At 41.3% G+C, this 22,618-nt stretch overlaps 1 protein-coding gene across 2 annotated transcripts in view; it reads left to right on the forward strand.

Annotated features, from left to right (window-relative positions):
- The window catches only part of LOC109936085 (visinin-like protein 1), a 118,647-nt gene that overhangs the window by 79,599 nt on the left and 16,430 nt on the right, over positions 1-22,618 (forward strand). The window lies entirely within an intron of this gene.

Genomic DNA, 22,618 nt, shown 5'->3' on the forward strand with positions numbered 1-22,618 from the left:
GAAGGGTCTAGGCCCGAATCGTCAGCTTTCCTGCTCCTCTGATGCTGCTTGGCCCGCTGTGTTCATCCAGCTCTCCACCTTGTTATCTTAGATTCTCCAGCATCTGCTGTTTCTGCTATCTCAGTAAGCTTTGGTACATTTTATTGCAAGCCAGACAACTACAAGAACAAAATAAATAATAGTTTCAACTCTTTCAGGAATGTAAAGAGTATGTTAATTGTCTGATACAATCCAGCTTGGCAAAGTGTGTATATAAATTATAATTCTTAGTTAGGAAAGGGTGCAGATTGGCAGGTCCCCTAAGCGCTATTCAGCAACATCTCCCAGATGTTCATATATTTAGAGCTAGTTGAGGACAGGCCAGGCTGTGCTGAGATCCATACATGGTGGACTAAGATGTTCATACTGTCAAGACTCCTACGTAAACAACCAACACTTGAGCAATGTATCAGAGGACATGAGCCCTGTAGAACTGGGAATATTGTAAGGGGTTCAGGTTGATGCAAATGCTATAAATAATCAAGGAAAGATATGACAAACATAAGCAGATTATTTCCAGTGGTAAGTCAAAGACAGTAAGATCATCATCTCAAGATGTGTGTTCTATCTATAGAATGTGAAATTGTTTGCATCAAATATTGATCAAAGGTAAATTAATTACACCATCCAACAAGTTACTGAATATTAATATAAAATAGTCAGTGTGAAAATTGGAAAATAGGATTTGTTTAGAGAGGAAGTGGAAGTGGGAATGGATTTCAGTGTATGGAGGAAGAGCTGAATGAGGTTTGTTTCTATTCAATAACGAATGTTATTCTCGTTTGTGTTGGAAATTTTGCACCACACTTATCTCTTGCTATTTCACATATTGTGTTTATTCATGGCTGCAACTGCGCAGTCAGGAAAGAAACAGGACTGTTTAAGTTCTACCTGTAGCATCTGGTGTTTGGCCAATCTGTCATCCCAAGCCATCTTTATCTATAGAATAGAATAGAATCCTTACAGTGTGGAAACAGGCCCTTTGGCCCAACAAGTCCACACCGAACCTCAGAGCATCCCACCCAGACCCATCTCCCTATAACCCACCTAATCTACACCTCCCTGAACACTATGGGCAATTTAGCATGGCCAATCCACCTAACCTGTACATCTCCGTATCTCCTTTCATAACTTCTGTAAGTTCTTTATTTGAGCTGCTAAGTATCACTTTGTCCCATTCCTACTCTAGTATTTCCTTACCATCACCCTTCCTCATCTCATCTTCCTTCCTCATTTCAAATCTTAATGAAGTTATTAAATGATTAACATAAAGGTAGGATTTTGTGTCTAGTGAGGAGATGCTTGGTGGCAGAAGTATGTTTCCTGGCCCCACACAGCCCCAGGGCCTTTACTTTACTTTAACATCTGCAAAGACATTAATGAGTTTGAGATGAGAAGTCCACTCAGGGACAGTGACCAGTGCTGGGACTACATCCAGTCCCCAACTGCGATTTATCATTACAGCCAGATGCTTGGTCAGAGTGTGATTATAGCTGCGGCCAGGCCACCAAGACCTGCTGAGGATAATAAGGGGGCAGTCTGGGTCCGGGTTAGAGAGGGCAGGGCAGAAGGGAAGCGCAGAAGTTGCGGGGAATCTCCAATTGAAATTGAGCCACCCTTGTCCCTCACCTGAGGTGACCTGGTGCACAGACCCCAAGAAACATGCCGATAGCATTTTACAGGTTTGCCTGCAGGGGAGCGGACTGTTCTGCTCAACATTCATCTCTGCTGTGTACACTAAAGGAGCTTGATCAAACCAGGTGGTTTATTTAATGACTGTCAATCAACTGATACAATCAAGGTTATTCTAAGTCACATAAAATTTCCAACCGATAAGAAGTGAATGTTCATGAAAAGGGCATTGACACAAAAATATGGGACAATAAATGAGCAGTAGTAAATCATTTTTTTATAGATGAAAGTAGCACAGTTAACATTTTGTTGAACTGTAGCAAGTGGTAAAACAATTGTTGACAGTTGAATATTTACAGTTCAACCAAACCTAAGCCAAAACTGATTCAAAACTAACAAGCTTTTAAAATATACAAGGTTATGATTAAACGTGAATCATGTTGATCTAGGCAGTTTGTTTCAGGCAAATACCATCAGCAGAAGTTTTTTTTTAAAAAAGCTAAAAATGAAAAAGAAGCATCAACCAGAACTTGCTTGTGGAAACATCAATAAACTTGACGTTTACATGGGGAAGTGCTTGAACAGGCCACTAAAGCAAACACTGCAAATAGATTTGAGTAGCAAAGTGACGCTTTTTTGAAGGAGGAAAGAGTTGAGGAATATCTTGTGGGGGTGAGTACATGGTGTTGAGATCAAATGAAAAGTATGTGCCTCATGTGTCTAATTGCTCCTCCTGTTCCTAACATGCATGTTGTGGTCACTAGGAATAATATTCTAGCACTGGCTAGAATTTAATGCTAATTGTTGCTGCCTTGCTGCTGCCTACCTACCTGACTTGAAAGATTCAATTCCTCAACCCAATGTATTAACAACCTGAAAATGATGTCAGATCACTTACCACCCTCATACCCCTGCTGCAGTGACACCAGCTATCTTGGAGACTGTCCTGAAATGTGCAGATAGAGTAGCTGCCTGATTCAGATGGGAGATTATCTGGAGTATGAAATCAGAATCCTGTGATGCACCTAGGACAGTGACTGTAATTTTGAGGCTGAAATGGGCAGAGTGCAATCCTTCCATTGCACTCTTTCCCCACCGCCCCCTCCCCCCCACCACAGCTCCCACCCACTCTATTATCTGTCTGTGATTTAACATCAATCTGATGAGTTCTTGTATCTTTATTGGGGAAAAGCTTGAAAATAAAATGAATCATTCAATACCTGCTCTCAAAGTTCAGCATTTGTAAAAGCATCACATTTTGCTCAACATTTTACTTTCACAGTGAACACTGGTGGTTTCCTTGCAGCAATGACTTGTATGACTAAATAAGATCCATTGTGAGAAAATTGATTAAGTGAACAAAACACAAACTATTTAATTTTGACTGTATATGTTAATTTGTATACGCCTCCTACCAGCACCATACTATCAGACTCCACATTTTTCTCTAACCAGTTCCTCTCCCTCAGCATTCAACTTAAATTCAACTAAATCAGCAAGAAATAAACGGAAATCTTGATGATGCTCAACCTTCCATAACAATCATCCCTTTGTAAATGCATTGCAAAGTGTAAGATTCTAAATTAACACATTTATAAGGTGTAATGTGCTGTTGTCACAGGAAGTTATTGATACATGTATCATATTCATTTTGTTATTGTGTGTTGTGAATAGATTCTGGTTCCTGATAATTTAGTTATGGGACCTCAAACTTGCATCTCTAAAGTGTTCACCACTGGGGTTGAAATTTCACTATAATGTTTGTTAGGATTGATCAATGCATCCATGTGTAATATTGTCAATATTCAATATATTACAAATATTTTACAATGCATTCTCAATGGTACTGCAATTTCATTTTCTTCACAGTAACACAGTAGGTAAAACCTGTCAGTTGTTGTAATTTTTCCATTTTATTTAAAGAACGAGACAAGTTAAAAGCAAGCAGGCTACATTTCATCCATTTGTAGTATTTCTAACTGGCTATGATGTTAGTCTGCAAACTTTTGGAGGCAGATGAGGATGGTGGCTAAACAGAGGGTTTGACCATATACTTATTTAAATTGGGCATGGTGATATTAATAAGCTGCCACATTAATCAAGACCTGAGTGGACAAACCATCAATGATTTGTTTCTGGGACAGAAGCTGGTAAGTGAAGAGTAGAGATAGGAGGGCTTGAGGTGCTCCTTTGAGCTGCACAAGGAATACTATGGTATATCCTTCCCTGAATTCCTCCCCACCACATCACATAGCTAGAGCCAAGCACTGCCTGGCCTTTGCCTGCTGACAGTCACCTTGCACCTGTTGTGTAAAGGTAATAGTTCTGAAGGGGTTAATGTTCAAATTACTTTGCCGCTGCCACTTCTGCTGATATCACACGCAATCTCTGGAGTTTGTGAATACACTAATTTATGCTGGTACTTCCTGAATAGTGTTGACTCTTTAACGATAAAATGAATGAGATGCGTCCTCACAGCTACAATATTGATGGCTCTATTTTGAAATAGTTTTAAATACAACATGAAATCACTTTTTGGGGAACCTGTTTACAAATAATAATTATTTCTATGTGGTGTAGTTACCAGCCTATGGTTGCTTTTAATTATTTATGGAGATGTAAGGGATATAGGATTGTCAATGACAACTTCTTGAAAATAAACTTTAAATAACACTGACCACATAATTCACAAGCTATGCCATTGTAGCAGCCACATTGTAATTGGGTTAGGTCCTCAATCAACACTTTAAATTATACATATCCTATCTAAGAGAATTTAATTTGTTGAAAACAGACCTTTGGATTTTCAGAGACAACAAGGTGCAGGGCTGGATGAACACAGCAGGCCAAGCAGCATCATAGCAGCAGAAAGGCTAATTTTCATTTTAATTTTCATCATTTTTTGCTTGTTTCACCTCATCATTAGGATTAACATAGCGACAGACCTTTGAATGACTTGTTTCATGTAAGAAACATAAAATTGCTGAAAAAGATGGTATTGAATTACTCTGTTTTGTATTGTAAACTGTACTAAAGTGGATGGCTTTAAAAACCAATGTACTTTTTAATGAAATTGTGCATCAGTGGAATAATTCCCTGCATCTCTGGTTTGAACCAAAGTTGAGTTCTGCTCCTATGATGCTGCTTGGCCTGCTGTGTTCATCCAGCCCTGCACCTTGTTGTCTCTTGAGTTTTGTAAGGTTTAGTTCATTATCACATGAGTCCTGAAACTTTGTAAAGCGATAACTCATTTTGTGTTCTTGCAATCTTTTATATGTAAACCTTTTCATAAATAGCTGTAAAATAATACTAAGCATCTACAACCTTAAATATTCTAGGTTGAATTTAACAAAACATTTGAATATAAAGAATATTATGACTCTTAACATTATAGAAGTGAGCCACATTTTATTAAATAGCTATTTTGCTTTTATACAACTTGGTTGTCACTGCAGTGCTTAAGTAAACTTAATTCTGTGACCTTTGGGAGAGGAGAACCCTTTGGTGTGGGTAAGGTACCCTTCTGGGGTTGTGAAAGCACGTACTTGTGCATAAAAAATGCACAAACTCATTGGGGAAAGAAGTGTGGAGTTAAGAAAGCATGCTAGGTATTTCAAACTGTCTTTTCGCATAAAATCAACATAAGATCAACATAGTTTTTCCGCCACCTCCACGTGCACGCTTACTTCTTTAACCTTGAACCTAACCCTCCCTCTACTGACCCCTTCTCCCGCCTCCAACACACCCCCTCCTCCTGGACACCACCCCAAGGCCTCCTACCCTCCCTCGACCTCTTCATCTCCAACTGCCGTCGAGACATCAATCGCCTCAACCTCTCCACCCCTCTCACCCACTCCAACCTCTCCCCCACAGAACGTGCAGCCCTCCGCTCCAATCCCAACCTCACCATAAAACCCACGGACAAGGGAGGCGCAGTTGTAGTATGGCGCACTGACCTCTACATCGCCGAGGCCAGGCGCCAACTCTCCGACACCTCCTCCTACCGCCCCCTTAATCATGACCCAAGCCATACCATCATCTCCCAAACCATCCACAACCTCATCACCTCAGGTGACCTCCCACCCACGGCCTCCAACCTCACCGTTCTCCAATCCCGCACTGCCCGCTTCTATCTCCTTCCCAAAATCCACAAACCTGACTGCCTTGGTCGACCCATTGTCTCCGCCTGCTCCTGCCCCACCCAATTTATCTCCAACTATCTGGACTCCATTTTCTCCCCCTTGGTCCAGGAACTCCCTACCTACGCCCGTGACACCACCCACGCCCTCCACCTCCTCCAAAACTTCCAATTCCCCGGTCCCCAACACCTCATCTTTACCATGGACGTCCAGTCCCTATACACCTGCATTCCCCATACCAATGGCTTAAAGGCCCTCTGCTTCTTCCTGTCCCACAGGCCCGACCAGTCCCCCTCCACTGACACCCTCATCCACTTAGCCGAACTCGTCCTCACCCTCAATAACTTCTCTTTCAATTCCTCCCACTTCCTACAGACAAAGGGGGTGGCCATGGGTACCTGCATGGGCCCAAGCTATGCCTGCCTCTTTGTAGGTTACGTGGAACAATCCCTCTTCTGTACCTACACTGGCCCTAAACCCCACCTCTTCCTCCGTTACATTGATGACTGTATCGGCGCCGCCTCATGCTCCCACGAGAAGCTCGAACAGTTCATCCACTTCACCAACACCTTCCATCCCAACCTTAAGTTCACCTGGACCATCTCTAACACCTCTCTCACCTTCCTGGACCTCTCAGTCTCCATCTCGGGCAACCACCTAGAAACCGATGTACATTTCAAGCCCACCGACTCCCACAGCTACCTAGAATACACCTCCTCCCACCCACCTTCCTGCAAAAATGCCATCCCCTATTCCCAATTCCTTCGCCTCCACCGCATCTGCTCCCAGGATGAGGCATTCCACTCCCGTACATCTCAGATGTCCTCATTTTTCAAGGACTGCAACGTCCCCCCCACAGTGGTTGAGAACGCCCTCGACCGTGTCTCCTGCATTTCCCGCAACTCATCCCTCACACCCCGTCCCCGCAATAACAGCCAAAAAAGAATCCCCCTCGTCCTCACGTACCACCCCACCAACCTCCGGATCCAACTCATCATCCTCTGACACTTCCTCCATCTGCAATCCGACCCCACCACCAAAGACATTTTACCCTCCCCACCCTTATCTGCTTTCCGGAGGGACCACTCTCTCCGTGACTCCCTTGTCCGCTCCACACTCCCCTCCAGCCCCACCACACCCGGCACTTTTCCCTGCATCCGCAGGAAGTGCTACACCTGCCCCCATACCTCCTCCCTCACCCCCATCCCAGGCCCCAAGAAGACTTTCCACATCAAGCAGATGTTCACCTGCACATCTGCTAATGTGGTATACTGCATCCGCTGTACCCATTGTGGCCTCCTCTACATCGGGGAAACCAAGCGGAGGCTTGGGGACCGCTTTGCAGAACACCTATGCTCGGTTCGCAATAAACAACTGCACCTCCCAGTCGCGAACCATTTCAACTCCCCCACCCATTCCTCAGACGACATGTCCATCCTGGGCCTCCTGCAGTGCCACAATGATGCCACCCGAAGGTTACAGGAACAGCAACTCATATTCCGCTTGGGAACCCTGCAGCCCAATGGTATCAATGTAGATTTCACAAGTTTCAAAATCTCCCCTCCCCCTACCACATCCCAAAACCAGCCCAGCTCGTCCCCACCTCCCTAGCCTGTCCTTCCTCCCACCTATCCCCTCCTCCCACCTCAAGCCCCACCCCCATCTCCTACCTACTAACCTCATCCCGCCCCCTTGACCTGTCTGTCCACTCTGGACTGACCCATCCCCTCCCTAACTCCCCACCCACACTCACCTTTACTGGCTCCATCCCCGCCTCTTTGACCTGTCTGTCTCCTCTCCACCTATCCTCTCCTCTATCCATCTTCTATCCGCCTCCCTCCTCTCCGTATTTATTTCGGAACCCCCTTCCCCTCCCCCATTTCTGATGAAGGGTCTAGGCCTGAAACATCAGCTTTCCTGCTCCTATGATGCTGCTTGGCCTGCTGTGTTCATCCAGCTCTACACCTTGTTATATCATAAGATCTGCACTACTTGAATGATTTCCCAAACTATCATTTTCACAATTGAGGTGCTATGCAGTGACCATTTTGATGGACAGCTCTAACTGCTTATTGGATGGGAAAAAAAGTATTGGTTGAGGGTGTGGATCCTGTATAGAATGAAAAACAGAAGCGTCCTTTGCAGGTCTGGGAGAAGGAGGCTCTGAGCTGGGATAAGGTTGATTGTAGTGCCAGCACATTGCTGGGAGTGTGTGATTGAGGATCCACAGAGAAAAACTGTTTTTGGAGACTCTGAATGCTCTGTAGGTAGAGGTTGTCGCAGTCAGGGCCAAATTGGGATGGCCGGAATGTAGATTGAAGTCCATTGGGGATGATTCGGCTGCGTAGGCAGGTACTGAGAAAGGAGATGTGGCTGTAGTACCGGGTTTGTTTAAGTATGCGATCGAAGAGTTTCAGGGCGGAGGAAATTACCAGAGGTTGCAGTGGTAGAGAGATCCACTGAGATCTTTCTGGAGGGAAGAGGACAACTTTTTCAAGGTGGGCATCCTTGGAAGAGGTTTCACAGTAGAGTTATAATTCACTTAGAAATAGTAAGAACTGCAGATGCTGGAGTCAGAGACAATACAGAACAGACACTGTCAGCATGTCTCCTAATGTTTGTCTACAGTAGATATTAAGTGAGTTGACTGGAGAGGAAAAACCAAGGTAAAGAGATTATAAAATGTCATGAAGATGACTGGGATGTATAGGATGAGACCGGGCCTGAGATAAGATTATGAGGAGCTGTTGGAGATGGGTAATTGGGCATCAGGTGGCAAAGGGGCAGTTATGGTTGTTGAGCAATGGCTAAATAGGTGGAGGATCCACAAGCATACGATGTTATGGCAAGTATGTATTGAGGGGGTCATGGTGTAAGGGAGAATGAGCAGGAGGCAGGTTTTGTGTTTCAACATTTTTTACTTTTTAACCTTTGACCATAGTGCTTGAGCCTCGAGACAGACTTTACACCCAGCCCAACGTAAGCCTCATAACTTCTCCCCAGATCACCCAGCCTGACTCCCACCTCGGCAGCCTGCAGGTTAGACACGTGGACAGGTTGCAGAGTCAGAATTTATGCCACTTCTGCTCATCTAATCCAGGATGAAAACTGGGGCCAAAATCTTTCATTCTTGCTGGCCAGGCCTGTCCACTTGGTGTATTGAATTCATTCCATCCAAAGTCACAGAACCATTGAATACAGAGTACAAGGAGATCATTCCACCCATGATGCCTCTGCCATCAGGCAGAGCATCGCTGGCTCAGGACTGCTATACTCTTTTCCTTTGTCCATCTGCAAACCCAGCAAATATATCAATTTCACTGTAATGGTTAATGCATTTTCTTTATTCCACTGAGGTTTTTTTCACAGGTATATGGACTAATGAATGCTTGTCACCAAAAAGGTTCTTTAAAAAGTTATTTTTCTCTTTGATGTAAGCTCAGTAGGAGTATGCCTTCTAGCTGTACAGCACACCACTGCTGGTTGTGATTGCTGTGTCTCCTGCTGTTTTCCATTTTCTCCATTCCCCAGAACACTTACTCAGGGCAAATCCAAGATTCCTTCCTGCAGAAGGATGAGCTGTCTGTGATTAAATGGTTTACTAATAATGTGCATAATTTTATAATTTTTGATCTGTGCTCTTGGCAGTGAAATTCACTGCTGGAATGCAAATCTGTATAATTACAACATAGAGACTCAACTGAGATCAGATCCCAAACAACCAATGGATAATTCTTAAACAAGCTTCAAAGTGCGGTATTAACAAAATAAATCTGTTTCCGAACTAGAGTCCAGTATAACTCCTATTGAGCCAATTTATCATCTGCAGGCTTGTAATTCACTGATGAGTCAATTGACCAATCAAATTTAGAGCAATAGTCTTCATATTTCCAGATGCTGCTATCTGTCAGAAGCTCTTAAGCTTTCTAGAGCTGTTGAAGATTCAAAAGAAGATGCAAACCAAAACTAATAAATATATTCATCGCCATATCATACTATTTATTCAGGTTTGCTAATGATTCACATTTTGATGGTGTCATCAAGAAATACAGTTTTCTGCTTGCTGGTGGTTTGATCTTCAGTGCTCTGTTAATCTCAGTTAATGTAGATGGAGTGCCTTCCTGTTTAGAAAGTCATACCCAATTGTCTAGTGCTTGTTGTTGAGCAGCCCCCAAAAGGAATTGAGAAATCTGGATATAAATCAAAATCTGGGACTTCATTTTAGCTGTGTTACAAGATTGTAATCCTTATGGGCTCATCCCTCATATTCCTTCAATCCCGACCTTCAGCATTGCCATTCAAATCTCATGTCACCCTGCATTCACTTTGGAAGGGTCTTGAGCCATGCTGGAGATTAAACAATTTGTTTAAAACCTAATTCAAATTTCATGATCAAGAATTGATAGTTAAAAGCAATCCAATCATAAAACCCCGTCCTTTTTCTTTTAAATTGTTAAATGCTTGATCACCCACAAAAGGAAATTTAGATCCAAATCAGGAACAGTGAATCTATTAATATCCTCTTGAAAGATTAACTGAAGAACTGAAGACCCTGCTGCTGAGATAATTGTAGCTTTTGGAAATCAGCCAGGTATTCATAAAGAGCTGTTGGGGAAACATCAGCAAACTACTAGAAGGATTTTGCTTTGATCCTCACTGACATCATTTTTAAAAAAACATTTACAAGGCTAGGGATTTAACTAGCTTTGCATCATGACAGTTATACAGCCTTTTCCGCCTTGCAAGACCATTTCCATAAATTCATGACTCACATGTTATGGATCAGCGCTGAGTTTGATTGGGTTAAGATTGGGCTTTCCCAGATATGAGTCAACTTTTTATTTCTGGAAGAAATTGCTTGTTGGAATTGGGCATTAGCCAGTTCCTGGCTGTCATTTTGAAGATCTGCAGAGTCTTCATAACTATGGAAAAATCTGGGTCTTTGTTACTAGGCTTGAATGATAGAGGTAAGAACGTTATTTAAAAACTGAAAGTCCTAAATATCATCAAACTATTTGTAACCAAACTTTAATGATATCTAAATGTGGATTATTTTCCTATTTGATGGTTAATATTTGGGAAGTCACACGACACCAGATTATAGTTCAACAGGTTTATTTAAAATCACAAGCTTTTTGAGCGCTGCTCCTTCGTTAGGTAAGAAGAAGGAGCAGCTCTCCAAAAGCTTGTGATTTTAAATAAACCTGTTGTACTGTAACCTGGTGTCGTATGATTTCTGACTTTGTCCACCCCAGTCGAACACCGGCATCTCCACATCATAGTACTTAGGACACAGAATAACAAAAATGGGAACAAGAGTAGGCAATATGGCCCTATGTGTCTGCTTTGATATTCAGTATTATCACACCTGCTTCTACCATAAGTCCACCTTTCCATACTTTTCTAAAATCCCTAATTCACTTTGAATGCAAAAATCTATTGAACTGTGACCTGAATATACTTGATGTGGAGGTGCCGGTGTTGTACTGGGGTGGCAAAGTCAAGAAGTTACATGACACCAGGTTACAGTCCAATATGTTGATTTGAAATCACAAGCTTCCACAGCTCTGCTCCTTCTGACCTTTATTTCACCCGATGAAGGAACAATGCTCTGAAAACTTTTCAAATAAACCTGTTGGACTATAATCTGGAGTTGTATAACTTCTGACTGAGTGTACTTATGAAGAGGGTCAATTACCTCAGTTGGCTGGATGGTTGGTTTACGATGCTGAATGATGCCAACAACATGGGTTTGATTCCCACACTGGCTGAAGTCACCAAGAAGGTCACATCTTTTCAACCTCGCTCCTTGCCCAAGCCGTGATGACCCTCCGTTTAAGCCACCACGAGACATCTCTTTCAAGTGAAAGAGTACCCCAGTGGTGACTTTACATTTTACTTATCAACTGAATATCCTTAACTATGAGGTAGAAAATATCAAAGAATCATAACCTGTTGACTCAACAAGTTTTGTGAACAAACCTTTAATCAGTGGCACCACATGTTCTTAGTATCCAGACCAAGAGAAACATTTTCTTAGTGTCAGTCCTGTCAAGCCCCTTAAGAATTTTGTACATTTCAAATAAGTCACATCTCATTCTACACATCTCGAGTTTACTTAACATCTCCCCATAGGACAATCCCTTATCTCCTCACTTCAAGAAATAATTTTGTCGCAGTTCCTTCAGGATAAGTATTATCCTTGTTTAAGTAAAAAGACCAAAACAGCATGCAGCACTCCAAGGATGGCTTCGCTAGTCTCCTAAACAACTACAGCGAGACATCTTTCCTCTCCATTACATCTGTAATGTAGGCCAACATGCTATTTGCCTTTCTATTGCTTGCTGTACCACTTCATGTTAATTTTTTGCTGATTCATGAATGAGGGCACCCAGATGCCTCTGTACACTTTTTCCAGGCTTTTAGATTATTAATATTCAGGGGTGTTGTTTTTTTTTTCCTATGACCTTGTTTGCTGGAGAGGTACCAGCTCTTGTGGGAACTGCCTCTGGTTTATTTACACAATTTATTTATTTACAACTTTATACAGTTTGTTATTTCACATTTTAGAACATGTCAGCATCACCTGTTTCCGTTGACTATTCTAGCACTAAATTATACCTCTCAACAATTTTGCATTTACTTTATTTATTACTGGAAAGAATGTGTTTAACTAATAAGATGAGTTGCTTTAAGAACTCACTGAACACTTATTCTGCATATTCCAGAAAGCTCCGGTAATTTTTGGATTTTTCCATTATGTATGTAGTTATTAATTCATTGAGTAGAATTGTTTACATAATTCTTTGAAGTGCCTTGGCACATTTGCCTTTGTTAAAGGTGCTGTGAAATTCCTGGCCACTAAACAATGCTGTCTGATAGTAGCAGTAAAGCAGGGAATCCAAAGTGCAAAAATATTTTAATGGTGGAATTTTATTGCCACAACACACCTTCATTGACATGACAATAATTGTGTAACCAAGGACATAGGTTTAAGGTGGAGGGGAAAGGGTTATAAAGGACCCAAGGGATAACTTTCTCATGTAGAGGGTGGTACGTGTATAGAGCAAGCTACTGGAGGAAGTGATGACGATGGGTACAATGACAACATTCAAAAGGGATCTGGATGGGTATATGAATAGGAAGGGTTTGAAGTCATATGGGCCAAATGCTGGCAAATGGGATTAGGTAGGATTAGGATATCAGGTCAGCGTGGACGAATTGAACGGAAGGGTATGTTTCCGTATGACTCTATAAATAATCAAGCTTTCTGCCTTCTATTTCAATGTTTACATCTCTATTATTAGACCTGAGTTTTGTTTTCATCATGATTGGTTCCACATCTGAAATCAGAAATACAGTCTTGGGCTGTTCCCTTAACAAACGCAATGTTTACATGATATTTAGGAAATCTATGAGTGCTTGCAGTTGATGGTTGAACAAAAATTTCTTGAAGAAAATCTAATATATTTTAACTCATATCATGGGCCCATCAATTTACAAAGAGGCAGGCCTTTTACCTCTAAATATCATCTTGGAAAATGGATAATTTACCTTGACAAGACATGACCTGATTTTCTGACTTCGGTACAGACAGGGATTAACTCATGTCTGGGCATGTCTCTCAGAAGTTAATTAAAATGCAAACTACTTTGCTAGGCGCTGATGACTCTCCCTCTCCATTCCAATTAAAGTGATTCAAAATAACAATATCTAATGGGATTTACCAGTCTCAAGGAAATGGAAATGGAAATAAAGATAATCAGAGGCTATTCATTATTGTACTGTTGATGGGAATATTAAACATTGTGTGGTAATTGCCTCGTTCATCCAAGCATTTGCTTGGACAATGGATACACTAATCCTGTAGTCACATGACAGAAGCTTATGATAAGAACAGCCCAGAATGGATAGCTTGCAATGCACAGCTTAAAGAAGGAAAACTTTTCACCCAGCAGAAGGAAAGACCCTGCTCAGAGATTTTAAAAAGGCAGAGAATTTGGGTCATTTTCACCTCTGGATTAATATCTTCACCACGGAGGCTTGACCACATCTTCAACTAGAAATAAAACAGCAACTTGTTGCTGGGAGTAAGGAACTGAGAGTTAATCCTAGAAACTTCCCACCATCTTCATGGAACTGAGAACAAATCCTCAGGCCTGCATCATTTCTTTCTCGAAGACTTAGACTTATAATAGAAGTGACATTTTGATACTTTAATAAATTTAAGCGCGTGTGTTACGTCTCTTTTCCTCTGTGGGTATGTTTTGCGTGAATGAGTGAGTAGATGCTGAGAAAATAAACACTGCGTCTTTCTTTTAAGTTAAACCTTCAAAGAACTTTGTCTGTTGTCCTTTATTCTTTAATGGGATGTGGGTGTTGCTGACAAGGGAAGCACTTTTTACCTATCCCTAATAGCCCTTGAAGCGAGTGTCTTCCTGGGCAATTTCAGAGGGCAGTTAAGAGTCAATCACTTTGCAGAGAGCCTGGAATCACAATGTAGGTCAGACCATGTATGGATAATGATGAACCAGATGTGTTTTCACAACCACGAATGGTAACCATTACTGAGACTAGCTTCACATTTCAGATGTAGGAATTGCATTTAAATTGCACCAGCTACCACTTCTTTAAAATAAAATCTTGTTGCAGTCAGTTGAAAGGTGGGAAAAGTGGGAAATTGAGCCACATCATTCCTACATCCGTAACATAATTAAGTGCCACATATCTAGCCAATGGTGGACTGTCTCTTCCAATCTATTTCGACCTCTCTGCAACCTTTGTCACGCTCGACTGCAGTCACTTCCTCCATTGTTTCTTCCATTGTTGAATTCAGTGCCACAGCCCTAACTTATTTGAACTTTCACCTATCCAGTCATAACCACAGCAGTTCATTCACATATGAGCCACTCTCTTATTATAAAAGTTGTCCTTTGTGTCCTTTTTTAAAACTTTCTCCTCTCACCTTAGAATTACAGCCACTAGTTTTGAACTTCCCCCTCACTGGGGAAAAGACTTTGGCTATTCACCTTATCTATGCTCCTCATGATTTTATAAAGATCTATAAGGTCATCCCTCAACCTCCTATGCTCCGGTGAAAAAAGTCCCAACCTATCCAGTTTATCCTTATAACTCAAACCCTCCATTCCTGGCAAAATTCTGATAAATCTTTTCTGAATCCTCTCCAATTTAATAATACCCTTCCTATAACAGAGCAACCAGATCTGCATACAGTATTCCAGAAGAGGCCTCACCAACATTCTGTAGAACCTCACAAGACGTACCAACTCCTATACTCGAAGGTCTGAGCAATGAAGGCAATTGCGCTAAACACCTTCTTAACCACCCTGCCAACCTGTGACACAAATATGAAGACTCTTGTACCTGAACACCTCGGTATCTCTGTTCTTCAGCACTACCCAGGGCTCCACCATTACCTGTATAAGACCTACCCTTGTTTGTTTGACCAAAGAATGGGGATAAATGAGTGTTTTTCTGCTTGGCGAAGAGTGACTAGTGATGTGCCTCAGAGATCAGTGCTGGGACTGCAATTGTTTATAATTTACATAGATGGTTTGGAGTTGGGGACCACGTGTGTTGTGTCAAAGTTTGCAGATGACATTAAGATGATTAGTAAAGCAAAGCGTGCAAAGGACTCCAAAAGTTTGCAGAGGGATGTACATAGTTTAAGTGATTGGGCAAAGGTCTGGCAGATGGAGTACAATGTTGATATATGTGAAGTCATCCATTTTGGTAGGAATGACAGCAAAATGGACTATTACTTGAATGGTAAAAAATTGCAGCATGCTGTTGTGCACATGGACCTGGGTGTCCTTGTGCATGAATTGCAGAAGGTTGATTTGCAGGTACTTAAGAAGGCAAATGGAATTTTGTCCTTCATTGCTAGCGGGATGGAGTTTAAAAGCAGGAAGGTTATGTTGCAGCTGTATAGAGTGCAGGTGAGGCCACACCTGGAGTACTGTGTACAGTTTTGGTCTCCTTACTTGGGAAAGGACGTACTGGCACTGGAGGGGGGTGCAGTGGAGATTCAATAGGTTGATTCCAGATTTAAGAAGGTTGGCTTATGAGGAGAGGCTGAATAGACTGGAATTATATTCATTGGAATTTAGAAGAATGAGGGGGGATCTTATAGAAACATATAAAATTATGAAGGAAATAGATAAGATAGAAGCAGGGAGGTTGTTTCCACTGGAGGGTGAAATTAGGACTAGGGAGCATTGCCTCAAAATAGGGGGGAGCAGGCTTAGAACTGAATTGAGGAGGAACTTCTTCACCCAAAGGGTTGTGAATCTGTGAAACTCCCTGCCCAATGAAGTAGTTGAGGCTTCCTCATTGAATGTTTTTAAAGCTAAGATAGATTTTTTTTTTGAATAGTAAAGGAATTAAGTGTTATGGTGAGTGGGCGGGTAAGTGGAACTGAGGCCATGAAAAGATCAGTCATGATCTTATTAAATGGCAGAGCAGGCTCGAAGGGTCAGATGGCCTACTCCTGCTCCTGATAATAATATTCTTATGTTCTTATACCTCACATTTGTCCAAATTGAACTCCATCTGCCACTGCTCAGCCCATTGAGCCAATTGATCAAGATCTCTTTGTAATCTTAGATAACCTTCTTCCCTGTCCATGGGACTACCAATTTTGATGTCATCTGCAAACTTACTAACCATGCCTCCTATATTCTCATCCAAATCGTTTTATGTAAATGACAAACAAAAGTGGACCCAGCATCGAACCCTGTGGAACACCACTGGTCACAGGCCTCCAGTCTGAAAACAACCATCCACCACCACACTCTACCATCAAACCAATTTTGTATCAAATTGGCAAGCTCAACCTGAATTCCATGTGATCTAATTTAGCAATCAATCTACCGTGCAAAATCTTGTCAAAGGCTTTACTAAAGTCTGTGTAGACAACCTCTACCACTCTGTGGCCTTCCAATCAAAATATCCAACATCATTTTTAGGTATAACTTGAAAGCCTGCAATTAAGGAAACTATAAATTGACAGAAATCCCCAATGGTGATTAATTCACCCTGAGGCTGGGTTTATTTTTCATTCAGTGTTTTCATAATTAATAAAAAATATATTCAAAATTTGACTTGCACTGAATGGAATGGACAGTTAAAACTTAAAAGATTTAGTGTTACATACACTGGTTGCAGACGAGTTGTACTGAAAAAAAGGGACATAACTGAAGCAGAACCTCAGGCCCACGTGCTCATGCACTTCAGATGCCATCTAGTGTTCAGTTAACAACATGCAAATATATCCACCTTCTATCATCGCCTTCCCATCTCTCTATTTATTTCAGAGCCCCCTTCCCCTCCCCCATTTCTGAAGAAGGGTCCAGACCCAAAACGTCAGCTTTCCTGCTCCTCTGATGCTGCCTGGCCTGCTGTGTTCACCCAGCTCTACTCCTTGTTATCTCAGACTCCAGCATTGGCAGTTCCTACTGTCTCCAAATACTATGCATGTTTTGCATCTCAGGAAACCAGGTGAAGTGGTAGTGTCCCTACCTCGGGGATAGAAGACATAGGAGTATGTCCTCCCTGCTCCAGAGATGTGTCATAACATATCTTCAGATGCTTTGGATTAGACATGTTAATACGCATCTCTGGAGCAGGTGCGACTTGAACTTAGGCCTTCTGGCTCAGAGTTAGGCACACTACCACCGCACCTCAAGAACCTTCACATAACACATCTGAACAGGTTGATTAAAAATAATCTACATGGTGAAATTAATCATGTCTAAGAATGAGCCTGATTTATAGCTGAAAAGCATTTAAGGACATTCAGCAGCTAATCCTACAATAAGGTCGTCAGAAAAAGACTAACTCCAGTCTCTTCCAGTAATGCATGGGAAGTTGGGTTATCTCAACGCAAGAATCATAATGAAAATTTCCACACTTAAGTTCATTTTCAAGTCTAAATACTTGGGAAGCATCCTTAAATATCGTGAATAGTGAGAGAAAACTAATAACTGGATGGTAACTTCTCAGTTCAGCCTTCGTTTCTAAAGTAAAGTGTTTCATTTGTGTTTGTTGTTTTTTAAAACAAATAAGTCTTCATGAATACAACATCAAAAGCCACAATTTATATTTAGATAGAACTTTGAGCATGGATGACAGTTATTCCACTATCTCAGTGACAAAGATATACAAGTTTCATTGTTTTTTTTTCCCAAATGTCACTATTTAAACAAACAATTGAAATTATGTGGCAATACCTAGCTGCTTATATTTGTACATCTTATAGAAGAATCTTATATTAACAGCAGGAAAATATATGACAAATGTTATATGCAAAACAAGAAAACAGAGGGTGGTGGTGGAGATTACCTTTCAGACTGGAAGCCTGTGACCAGCGGTGTGCCACAAGGATCAGTGCTGGCTCCGCTGCTTTTTGTCATTTATATAAATGGTTTGGGTGAGAACATAGGAGGTATGGTTAGTAAGTTTTCAGAGACACCAAAATTGGATGTGCAGTGGACAGCGAAGAAGGTTACCTCAGAGTACAACGGGATCTTGATCAGATGGGCGAATGGGCCGAAGAGTGGCAGACGGAGTTTAACTTAGATAAATGTGAGGTGCTGCATTTTGGAAAGGCAAATCAGGGCTGTACTTATACACTTAATGGTGAAGTCCTGGGGAGTGTTGCTGAACAAAGAGACCTTGGAGCGCAGGCTCACAGTTCCTTGAAAGTGGAGTCACAGGTAGACAGGATAGTGAAGAAGGCGTTTGGTATGCTTGTCTTTATTGGTCAGTGCATTGAGTGTAGGAGTTGGGAGGTCATGTTGCAGCTGTACAGGACATTAGTTAGGCCACTTTTGGAATATTGTGTGCAATTTTGGTCTCCCTGCTGTAGGAAGGATGTTGTGAAACTTGAAAGGGTTCAAAAAAGATTTACAGGATGTTGCCAGGGTCGGAGGGTTTGAGCTGTAGGGAGACGCTGAATAGACTGGGGTTGTTTTCCCTGGAGCGTCAGAGGCTGAAGGGTGACGTTATAGAAGTTTATAAAATCATAAAGGGCATGGATAGGATAAATAGACGAGGTCTTTTCCCTGTGCTGGGGGAGTCCAAAACTAGGGGGCATAGTTTTAAAGTGAGAGGGGAAAGATTTAAAAGGGACCTATGAGGCAGCTTTTTCATGCAAAGGGCGGTGTGTATATGAAATGAGCTGCCAGAGGAAGTGGTGGAGGCTGGTATAATTACAACATTTAAAAGGCATCTGGATGGATATTTGAATAGGAAGGGTTTAGAGGGATATGGGCCAAATGCTTGCAAATGGGACTGGGTTTATGTAGGATATCTGGTCAGCATGGACGAGTTGGACCGAAGGGTCTGTTTCCATGTTGTACATCACTTTGACTCGATGATTCCATATGCATTTAGCTAACTTAGAGGTGTTATTTAAAGTGTAAATTGTTATATTTATTCATTTAAAAAAAACTGTGCCTGATGCTTAAATGGACATCCTGGTCAGACTTCTCCTGTGTGTCGTCAAGAGCATTTTTCAGGTATTTTTGATGATTTTCTTTGTTCTTTTTCCATTCAACACAGAGACGTACATCCATGAAGCAAGGTTCTTATACAATTATTTTTAATTTTCAACCATGTCTATAAGTTGAAAAATATTTAATATTGCATTTATGTTTCTGCATCATCCTTTTTTCTTGTCTTCTGTACTTTCCTTCATCTATTAATTTCCTACAGGATTGGGCGCTCCAATATCAGGACCAGTAGAAGCTCCGAGCCCATTCTTGCCAAAAGCCAGACTGGGGAGCTATTTTCCTAGAGGTGGACACCTTATCGGCCATATCTAGGTTTGCCATCTGTAGAGCTCTCTATACTGCAGGCAGTAATAGCATGGCTGATGGCTGTAGAGCTTCAGCAGTCCCCAGTGAGTGAGGTGGGAGACCTTGAGAGTATCTATTTGATACAACTCAAAATGCAGGCCCCAAAGGGATGAATCAATAATTATGAGAGAGAGGATGAGCCATTAGGCCCCTCAGTAGGGTAAGTATGGTCTTTGTTGTCGGTGGCTCCCTTTGTGGCCAATAGCACTCCTGTTTGTCTTCGTTATTTAAATTGGTGGGGCAGCCAATCCACATCCCAGCTGTCTGTACGAAACTTCCTAGGTAGCGGGAATATGTTGTGAAGTTGTCCTGTTGCACCTCCCCACTATTTTGCCACACCCCAGAATCCAATCCCATCACTCTGCATTCAGCAAGACTCTCCCAATTGTTCCTCATCATTACAGATGTACAGAAAGCATTTAGAGCTACAGGGATAATTCTAATCATAGCAGACTATTTGTAAGGACAGTGCTCAAAGAACTGTATTTCATTTCATAAACAAAAAGAAGATTGAGAGGACTATGGTCACACCTGCCCAGTTCAGACTTAGGCTAGTTATTTCCTTTATCTTTGATGATAGAATGATCAAATACAAAATAAATAAATCTCAAGTAAAATTAAGGTCGCAAGATTGCTTTACCTGCTGAGTTCTGATATATTCATAAATTCCCAGCTAATATTGGCTCAATTAACATCTTTATAAACAGATAGATATATTACCTTTTTTTAAAAAATTAAACAAGACTGAAAGCTATAAGAATAAATATTATTCAGAGCACAATGGTTCCTGTGCTAATGTGACTCAAGGCTTACCATCTGGGTTATGTTGTCAGAATTGACTAACGCAAGCTTTAAAAGTTTAATCTGGCATGTTATTTTACATGCAGTACTAACACGTTCACTTGATAAAATTATTTCTGTTATTTTATGACAGGTGTTAACTCATCTCTGCTGGGGAAATATTTTAAATAAATGCAATATACGTTCACCTCTATTAACACACCGTAATTTTGAAATCTCAGAACCTGTGGATTTGAGGCTCAGTTCTGAGATTATGCAAAGCATATCATTTTGTGTAGAGTTGTGGCCAAATTCCACCCCAACTCCATTTACAAGTTTGCTGACGACACCACCGTTGTAGGTCTTATCTCAAGCAACTACAAGATAGAATACAGGAAAGAGATTGAGTGGTTAACAGCATTGGTGTAAAGATAACAATCTCTCTATCAATGACAGCAGAACAAAGGAGCCAGTCACTGACTCCAGGAAGCGGAGGGGAGGGCACGCCCCTGTCTGCATCAATGGTGCTGAGGTGGAGATGGTTGAGAGCACTAAGTTCCTGGGAGTGATGATCACTGACAATCTGTCTTGGTCCACTCACATTGATGTGACAGTCAAGAAAGCGCAACAATGGCTCTACTTTCTCAGGAAGCTAAGGAAATTCAGCATGTCCATAAGGACTCTCACCAATTTCTATAGTTGCACCGTGGAAAGCATCCTACCTGGATCCATCGTAGCATGGTTTGGCAACTACTCCTCTCAAGTCTGCAAGAAACTACAGAACGTCGTGAGCACAGCCCAGTCCATCACACAAGCCAGCCTACCATCCATTGACTTCATCTATATTTCCCGCTGCCTCGGGAAAGCAGCCAACATAATCAAAGACCCCTTCCACCCCAGTTATACTCTCTTTCACCCTCTTTCATTGAGCAGAAGATATAAAAATTTGAATACATATACGAATAGATTCAAGAACAGCTTCTTCCCCGCTGATATCAGACTTTTGAACAGACCTCTCAAATATTAATTCTGATATCTCTCTGTCTCTGTCTCTCTCTGCACCTTCTCTGCAGCTGTATTCTGAACTCTGTTATGCCACCCTGATGCATTTTATATGGCTCAATCTGCCTGTATCGCATGCAAAACAACACTTTTCACTGTATCTTGGTACATGTGAAAACAATAAATCAATCAGTCAATCAATCAAACACAAATGCAGCAAACACTGTCAACAGTTGCCTCCTGAAAGTGGTGAAGTGATAAAACTCCAATGGAATCCAAATTGTTGAGGTTGTGCACAGTCTATTGCAATCTATGCCCATCAAGTAAAGTGGGCAGCCACGTGTCCAAGGAAAATCTTTGTTTTTTCGTTTAATGTATTCTTTTCCTACGTTTGATGTTCAGATGAGGAAAGGTTGTTGCTTTTTGGAAGTGAAAGAACTTATTTCATAACTCAGGCCTTATTTTTCAAATAGATGACAGTTCTTTATTTGGTCATTAATAAATGAGTTCCTAACATTATTATTTAATTTCTTGGCTTCTAAATAATTGATGTGATGGAAAGTGTTCAGTCTCAAGAACTTGTGCTCTTATGTAGGCTGTGTGCCAATATTATCCTAACTTGTTTTATTCAAAAGTTATTTTGCATGGGAAGAACAAATTCTGTGATTAGGACCACAATGAATTCCATGTTCTGGAAGTAAAATTAACTCTATTGTTAGGTCTGTAATGAATTCTGCACTTAGGTTTTTAATGGATTCTGTGCTTATCTTTGTAATGAATTCTCTGTTTAAGTCTATAATAAATGTTATGGTTACAATTATAATGGTCTCAGTGGTTAGGACTTGTATTCTTTCCTGAGATGTGTGTATCACTGTCAAGGCTGCAGTTGTTGCTCATCCCTCTTTATACTCGAGAAAGTGTTGATGAGCCACCGTTGTGAACTACTGCAGCCCATCAAGTGTAGGTACACCACTTGTACCGCATTCCATGATTAGGATTATAATGCCCTATATAGTTGAATTTGTAAAGAATTCTATGGTTAGATTTGTAACTAATCAGTTGGGCATGTAGAGGAATAAACTTGGCAGTGTAATTTGCCGAAAATTTTAATTACTTTTATATAATTATCATCGTATTCAAAGAGGA

The sequence above is a fragment of the Rhincodon typus genome, chromosome 5, assembly GCF_021869965.1.
Source record: "Rhincodon typus isolate 14 chromosome 5, sRhiTyp1.1, whole genome shotgun sequence".
NCBI lineage: Eukaryota > Metazoa > Chordata > Chondrichthyes > Orectolobiformes > Rhincodontidae > Rhincodon > Rhincodon typus.